The following is a 9265-nucleotide window of genomic DNA, read 5'->3' on the forward strand; positions in this document are numbered from 1 at the left end:
ACAACGAGGTCATTAGAAATGGAGCACAAGCTCGGATTAGGGAAGGAAATTGGGTGTGCCCTTTCGAAGAAACTATCTTGGCATTTGCCTGAAGCGATTTACGGAAATCATGGAAAACCTAAATCAGGATGGCCGGACATGGGTTTCAACTGTCGTCCTCCCAAATGCGAGTCCAGTGTGCTAACCACTGCTCCACCAAGCTCGGTATGGAATAAGGATTGATGTTTGTATGTACTGGTCACAAAAAGCTTTTCCCACTAAAATTACCGTATTAACATGGAGTAAACAAGACATTATGCATTCACAAAATAAAAAGAACGATGTAGAAGGTTGTGAGTTTCATGAAGTAAAAGTGATCATTTTGTGTGAAATTTAATGTTAAGTATCATAGGAAGTGTTTTCCCTTTACTATTATAACGAACCAATGGAAGAAACCTACATAAACAGGATAAAAAAATGCAACAGAGACCACATGTGTAGCATCTACAACGCCCGATCAGTTACTGAGGAAACAAGAAATCAAGAAATGTCCCATTTGTTGCCATCGAATACAATCTACAAATGGCATTTGAGTGCAAACTTATATATTACGAAAGAAGAAGAAGAATCTGCTGGTACAAAATCCGTAAATACCATACATGAATTGGTGTATTAAAGTAGAAATTGACACACTGCGAAAAACTGAACATAAGATGGCGACGAGAAACGGAGGTCCAGGACATTTCTCTACAAAATATGAGACTATTTAGCGTCAATCGAATAATCTTTCGTGTGGTGATATTGTATCTAAAGGTATTAGGCTATGTTCAGCAACCCACAGATGGTTTCATACATGCTGTTTCTCTCAACTGGTACTAAAGAACTTTTCATGTGACTGAAAAATATTGTACCGGTTGTAACCTCCCCCTCACTTACCGACCTTAATGACAGTGAAAAATGAAACCGCATGTACCTAATGGGAGTTTTGGAAAAGCAATCGTCACCGAAGTTAACCTGTCGGTAAAGAGGGAGGAAAGGGTTACATCTAAATGAAAGGAAATGTGCTAATGAAACTGGTGGAAATTAATTTTGAAAAGGGGTAAAGTTAATAAAGAAAGTAAATGTGCAGCCGTTACGTTAACAATTAACTAGCGGTAATTAGGTATTTGAGATTTGGGGGAAATCACGGTCGCCAGTCCTAAGGACAATTACTATAGTAACTGAAAAAGAAAGGTTATTCACATATAATTAGCACTAGAAGCGTGGCAACTGAAGGTTGACACGTGTAGTGTGAAAACTGAAAGTTTGGCAGAAGTAATAAATTTCGCTACACCCTGACTTAATTTAGCAAAAGAATTAATAAAACCGGAAAATCGAAAGTTAATTTAGTGACTGAAGTTAATAGTGAGCTTTCTTTCTGAAGCACATCGAAATTCAGTGAAATACGGTTAGTCTTGGACTACCTCAACAATCATTTCAAAAGCTACTTGAATCTACGCAATTTAGAAATAAGAGATTTAACTTTGAACTTGAATTAAATGATTCCGAACAATTAACAATAGTAAAATTTAGTACGTACCAAGCTGAGCTGCAGTCACAGGTAAGCTAAAATACGGTAACAAAACTCGCACTCTTAATTTGTGCTTGTGTAATCTAAATATTGTGGCCAGCTAATGCTTTAACTGAACTTTGAAATTAAAGCATTGAAATCGAATTTTAGTACTTTAATGCTGGCGTTTGAATTTCAACGACACTCGGGTTCATTCCGGAAAAGGAAGGGACCCTGCTTGGCAATGCAATTGGGACAATGAGCAACAAAGGTTCATGCTAAGTTGCTGTAATTATAGTTACGAAAATGGTACAGTTTGAAAAGCTGAGGTCTGCCATACAGTTCTAAAACTTTACGTGCGTCCAGTCTTCCTTGTCGGTTGATTGAAGGTTTGAAGCCGTCGGTCGAGGAGGTGGCGACAGTCACTCATTGTCGGCCGTCGCTGTTGCAGAAGCTGGATGTTGGCGCGCCTTCTTCTCGACACGGTCACCAGACGAAACGGGCTCTTGATGTGCGCTAGTTAATGTTTCCCGTCCGCGACACCATGTCAGAAACTATCATCGCAAGTCGAGCGCAATTAGATGCTGCCAAACACCGAAAGCGCGGCAACTCGCGGGAGCGTCACACAACACACCTGCTCCACTCGCTACTCCCGCCACACTCCTTCTGCTCAGCCCACGCTCCACGACAGGCGTCTAAAGCTAGCGAAATGAGGGATGCTCAACTACCGGAACTACCGATAGATGGCTCTAGCGCGTGCCGGCCAAAGTTCATATCATTGAGTGTCCGCCAGAGATCACTGGTGTGCGCCATATCTGAATTTGGCAAAAAACCAAGTGTCAAAACACGGATGAAAATGTTTTTCGTTCTGCGCCCTCATAAGTCTTTTATATTGGATGTTCTAGATGTCTACACATCAACATAATGAAGTGTCTCTAATCTAGCGAGAAAAAACAGTGACAGTTCTGCTATGAAATTCCTAAATTCGAGTGTGTTTTGGAAGTTTGACAAGCTGACCCATAAATCGTTTAATATTAATTTTATGAGTGCTTTACTTATTTGCCCGTTTTAAAACACTAAGATTCAATGGAGGTCAACAAATTACCTTACTTGCCAAAGCTTTTAACTACAGGTATAAGTCAGAAAATCAAGTGTGGAAAACAGTGAAGACGTCTCTTGAAAAAAAGTTGACATCGTTTGCGTTTGCTTAGGGGTATCTTTAAGGACAACAGAAATTACAACTGAACTGTTAAAGTATTGTTGTTGTTGTGGTCTTCAGTCCTGAGACTGGTTTGATGCAGCTCTCCATGCTACTCTATCCTGTACAAGCTTCTTCATCTCCCAGTACCTACTGCAACCTACATCCTTCTGAATCTGCTTAGTGTATTCATCTCTTGGTCTCCCCCTACGATTTTTACCCTCCACGCTGCCCTCCAATACTAAATTGGTGATCCCTTGATGCCTCAGAACATGTCCTACCAACCGATCCCTTCTTCTGGTCAAGTTGTGCCACAAACTTCTCTTCTCCCCAATCCTATTCAATACTTCCTCATTAGTTATGTGATCTACCCATCTAATCTTCAGCATTCTTCTGTAGCACCATATTTCGAGTTAAAGTATTACTTACGTATAAACGGAAAAATTTATTATTTTTCTTTATCTGAAGTGATGCATTACCGATCTGCATATATGCTGACACTGTAATTGCAACATGCACATACGAATTTGGCTCTCTCTTTGATCAGAAATTTAAATGCTATGATTTTATTAACGGCTGTACGTGCATGGTGTATTTTAACTGAGTAATAAGGTAGAAGCACCAGTTTTTGACAGTGCTTCAGTCTTTGATACGAGACAAGAAATACATTTAAAGTAGACAAAAACAAAGGCCAACGTTAAGGCTCCTCTTAAATGCATGACTTGTATCATTTGGAAGTTAAGTCTAGTACTAATATTATATTGGACTGATCCATGATGATGTAGGAAGTGAAGGAACTTGCTGAAAATAACATCGATCACAGCTGTTAATTTTATGGTTGGGGTGTCTTAAAACTGTAATTTTCCAGTCTGGCACCCAAACAATGACTGGTACCATGGTTTTATTTTAAAATTGAATTCAAAACATGTCAGTGTGCAAAATTAATTACACTATGAATTATAACCATGGAATTTTATTTCTGTGAATCTTGGTTCCAGTCTTTGAGATGGTGTCTGTCACTGGAATGATTGGTTGTCAGTATAGGGCCCAAGCAAAAACCAAACCTGAAACTGAAAGTTGCAGAAGCTGGCCAGACAGGCACCCCAATGGCTGCTGCAATCTGTGTGAGACAAGGGTGTCATATTGCAAATTTAGTGTAAAAAGTTCCATATTGTCTGAATTTGTTCTATACTGACAAGACATTCTAGTCCAGCCGAGTTTCTTATCTGCAAAAGGACACTGGCCAATACCAGTGGCACAAAGGTAGTGCCAAATTACAAACTATCCGGTAACAACAGAAGTATTGCTGGACAATGTACAGTAAATGATATGTAATAACCTGAGGAATTCAGAATTGGTTTGAAGAAATAGAACAGTATCTGGAAAGAGAGTAACATTCTCTCTGTCCCTCCCTCCCTCCTCCATGTTTACAGTATTCCTGTAATAAATAGCTAATAGCATACCAAGAACATAAGGGTGTCACAGTGGAGATTTGTTTTCTGGTACAGACATCAGATACCACTATTCCACAGCAAAACTTACTTTCAATAGGTGTGGTACCAGTGCACTCCCATAGGATAACAGAATATTATGTCCTCCAGGAATCACATTGGGTACACCACTCACAGCATTAACTGTACAGCAACTACAATGTTCTGTGAGCAAGTAATACCAGTCAGTATCTTTAATTTTAACATAACTCTTTACTCCCATAATTACCTGTTTCTACGTGTGCTTGTACTACAGTTTATTGGTAAAGCAAATACTAATTGAATAGGTCTTCACACTTAATACTTACCAGAAATTCTGAAAAAGTAAATTGTTTTATTACTGTATCACCTGTATGGTGAATTAAGAGGTGCTTATTGGTTTCTTTGAACATTTAATAGAAGCCTTCTTTTTACCTGCTATTGATAAAGAGCCATTCCAAGTTCTGTACAGAACAATCTCTCCCATTTTTCATGAGGTTTGTTATTCTGTACACTAATATTGCTTCTTCTAAATGGTAAATAATGCATTCAGACATTGTTGGTATTAAAGGTAATTCATGAAATAAATTATATTTAAACCAGAAAATTAAAGGTTACACATGGCACATGAAAAGTACTTTGCTACATACATGTATGTACAGATTCCAAATTGTCTGTGAATTTGAGTTACAAACTTTTTTAAATAGAAATATGAAGAGCACAATACTTTGGGCCTGCAACAACTCAAACATAAAATACTTTAGTTCCCTATAGGTAACTTTGTTCTACACGTGACTCGTGCAACTGCTTTCACTCTTAATGGAAAACTAAATGGTTTATGTTAACGTTAACTAGCAAAAAGTGTAACCATTGTTACATAATTTCTGTGAAGTAAGATTCCTTAATGTTAATTCCTTCCTTTGTTGTCATAACTTCAGTTCCATGTGGGACATATAAACTAACAAAATGAAATGCTTTTATTACTATGAACAACAAAATATTTTTAACATTTAGTACACAGATCAAATCAGCAAAAAGTGCAACCATATAATTAAGGTAAATGATGAAAATTAGGCATGTAACAAGTACGGAAATTTCCTAAATTGCCAAGTGCAACTGCAATCACTGTATTCTGTACTTTGTAGTGCTAGAAAGATAATTCTATATGATTATTTGCATTCTCTTCCCCCCCCCCCCCTCCAACACAGGAAAATATAATAGAAAGACCTCCTAGCAAAATAAAGACAAAATTCAGAGAATTAGGTTTCGCCTGACTCAGGCTCCCTTATTCTAGAATGGTTCTAAAGTAAAAAGAATGCTTACGATCAATTGGAACATTGTGTTCATTCTAGGAAGTATTAAAACAAGAATTGACAGAGTAACAATTTTATTGCTCTTATGTTGCAGAGTACCCACAAACATTACTGTTTGAAACATAGGGCCACTGCATACTCCATTAGATCAAATTCAAGTTAACATAGTAATTGAGGGAAATATTTTCTCACACTGAAAGCCATCTGTCAAATAAGTCTCAGAACTTTTTTTTCCATTAATTTCACACAAATCACCTGTTTTTAATGCAAGTGCATATTTTGTAACACCAAACATCTTAAAATAAGCTTATATAATAAACAATTAGAATTTTGTTCCAATATCTACACAGGATGTAAAGAGTTAGTTTTACTTCAATGTGATTCATCCTTTGAAGTTCATCATTACACAACAACAAATCTATGGACAAAGTAGTTTTAAAAAAGCTGTCAAAATGTCACACCCATCTGCATGGAATGTTCCATTACATAATCTTTTCCAATTTGAGCACTATACATGATTAAACAATATGAGTTTATTTAACTTCTGCCTTATACTTGATTTGTTGTTTAAAATTTTCTCAGCAGACATTTTTTTCCCATATGTTTTTAAGCGTATGCAGGAGTACAGGGATGCAATCTTACAAACAAGTTGAGTCTGATGTAAGTCCTCAATCCCAATTTCATAATGGTAATCATGACCAAGAGCAGGAAATGGGTAATCTACAAAATTACTTTTAACAGAATGCAAAATCTTGGCCTGTATATATTTTCGTCGCATATCCCCAGCAATCACAAACATCTGAAACAGTTTATCTGAGTATTCTACAACAGAGTAAACGCAGCCACTTGTTTTAACCAGTTCTCCCAGGTTAACAAAATTTACAATTGCATTTTTACTGGCCATATTGGGAAAAGCATAGAGAGCATCACATTCTAATGCAGATTTAGCTATTGGTGGCTTCAGTATGTGAAGGCAGTCTTTGCATGTGATCTGCCTTGACAACAGCAATGACACATACCCTGCAGTATAATAGACTATGTTTTGCTTGTAAAATGAGAACTTAATCTTATCATCAAGAAGCACACACCACTTCTCTATTTCATTTTCTGCAGCACTTTCATCACTTTCTACTACATGCTTTCTTGCATGAAAATCATAAACAGGTGGCAAACAACACACATTAAAATTTGAGCAATTCTCATTCATTACAGTGACACTGTTACCCAAGAGCAACTTTCTCATGGCACATTTGAACTGGTATGCATTTGGATTGTTGTTCGTTCACCTCTGGGCCGAATGCAGGAAAAAAAAGCCCTAAGTGATGTTGTGACAGTTTATATGCCAGCAAATACTTCAGAGGAGATTCAACACGAAGCATACTTGACAGAGCTATGTGCCTGACTGAGTCCACGAGACTCAGAGGGCCATAGACACGGGTTCACAGGTAGATGCCGTGTTTCTTGACTTCCGCAAGGCGTTCGATACAGTTCCCCACAGTCGTTTAATGAACAAAGTAAGAGCATATGGACTATCAGACCAATTGTGTGATTGGATTGAGGAGTTCCTAGATAACAGGACGCAGCATGTTATTCTCAATGGAGAGAAGTCTCCCGAAGTAAGAGTGATTTCAGGTGTGCCGCAGGGGAGTGTCATAGGACCGTTGCTATTCATAATATACATAAATGACCTGGTGGATGACATCGGAAGTTCACTGAGGCTTTTTGCAGATGATGCTGTGGTGTATCGAGAGGTTGTAACAATGGAAAATTGTACTGAAATGCAGGAGGATCTGCAGCGAATTGACGCATGGTGCAGGGAATGGCAATTGAATCTCAATGTAGACAAGTGTAATGTGCTGCAAATATACAGAAAGATAGATCCTTTATCATTTAGCTACAAAATAGCAGGTCAGCAACTGGAAGCAGTTAATACCATAAATTATCTGGGAGTACGCATTAGGAGTGATTTAAAATGGAATGATCATATAATGTTGATCGTCGGTAAAGCAGATGCCAGACTGAGATTCATTGGAAGAATCCTAAGGAAATGCAATCCGAAAACAAAGGAAGTAGGTTACAGTACGCTTGTTCGCCCACTGCTTGAATACTGCTCAGCAGTGTGGGATCCGTACCAGATAGGGCTGATAGAAGAGATAGAGAAGATCCAACGGAGAGCAGCGCACTTCGTTACAGGATCATTTAGTAATCGCGAAAGCGTTATGGAGATGATAGATAAACTCCAGTGGAAGACTCTGCAGGAGAGACGCTCAGTAGCTCGGTACGGGCTTTTATTGAAGTTTCGAGAACATACCTTCACCGAAGAGTCAAGCAGTATATTGCTCCCTCCTACGTATATCTCGCGAAGAGACCATGAGGATAAAATCAGAGAGATTAGAGCCCACACAGAGGCATACCGACAATCCTTCTTTCCACGAACAATACGAGACTGGAATAGAAGGGAGAACCGATAGAGGTACTGAAGGTACCCTCCGCCACACACCGTCAGGTGGCTTGCGGAGTATGGATGTAGATGTAGATGTAGATGTAGATTGCATATCGAAAATTATCCCAAAAGCAAAAGTACTTCTTGCATGGAGCAGCAACGGAACACCAATAATTTTTAAGCTTTTGATATAATTTTTAGTGTCTGAAAATACCAAGCCAATAAGATTTGTTGTCAAGTCTCAGGGGGCTCTTATACCCTTTACCTAATGGATTTCTGGAGTTCAGAATATCAAAAATCCTATCAATATAATACAAAAATTCTACTGTTGCTTCACTTCCTTTAAAATTTGGATCACCAACCCCCCTCAAAAACTCTATACTATCTGCCACACTAGAATTCAAAGTCTGTGTAGCTAATGAAACATTCATTTTTCTATTTACATAACTTATATGTTGTCCTGATAGTTTGTTGGCAAATGTCATACCTTCTTCTTGTTGTACCTTCTTCAGTTGCTCAATGAAATGCCATCTAATAATGCCAGTTGGAGACTCAATAGATACTTCTGCTACAGCATTTATGGCTAACTTAATCATGTGACACATGTCAAAGATACAATAAACATTGTATTTTTCCACAGGATGAGGAAAGTGGCTTTTAACATCACCCTCGGAAAAATTTAAAGTACAGCCAAGTGCTTATACACTCCTGGAAACGGAAAAAGAACACATTGACACCGGTGTGTCAGACCCACCATACTTGCTCCTGGGACAATGAATTCACGGTGTTCTTATTTCAATTTCCAGGAGTGTATGTATATATATATATATATATATATATATATGTGTGTGTGTGTGTGTGTGTGTGTGTGTGTGTGTGTGTGTGTGTGTGTGTACATTTGAATTACAAAAAACAAATAATAAAAAAAAGTTGCATGGCGCGAGCTATATACACTCCTGGAAATTGAAATGAGAACACCGTGAATTCATTGTCCCAGGAAGTGGAAACTTTATTGACACATTCCTGGGGTTAGATACATCACATGATCACACTGACAGAACCACAGGCACATAGACACAGGCAACAGAGCATGCACAATGTCGGCACTAGTACAGTGTATATCCACCTTTCGCAGCAATGCAGGCTGCTATTCTCCCATGGAGACGATCGTAGAGATGCTGGATGTAGTCCTGTGGAACGGCTTGCCATGCCATTTCCACCTGGCGCCTCAGTTGGACCAGCGTTCGTGCTGGACGTGCAGACCGCGTGAGACGACGCTTCATCCAGTCCCAAACATGCTCAATGGGGGACAGA

Source organism: Schistocerca cancellata, chromosome 4 (assembly GCF_023864275.1).
Source record: "Schistocerca cancellata isolate TAMUIC-IGC-003103 chromosome 4, iqSchCanc2.1, whole genome shotgun sequence".
In the NCBI taxonomy this organism is placed as follows: domain Eukaryota; kingdom Metazoa; phylum Arthropoda; class Insecta; order Orthoptera; family Acrididae; genus Schistocerca; species Schistocerca cancellata.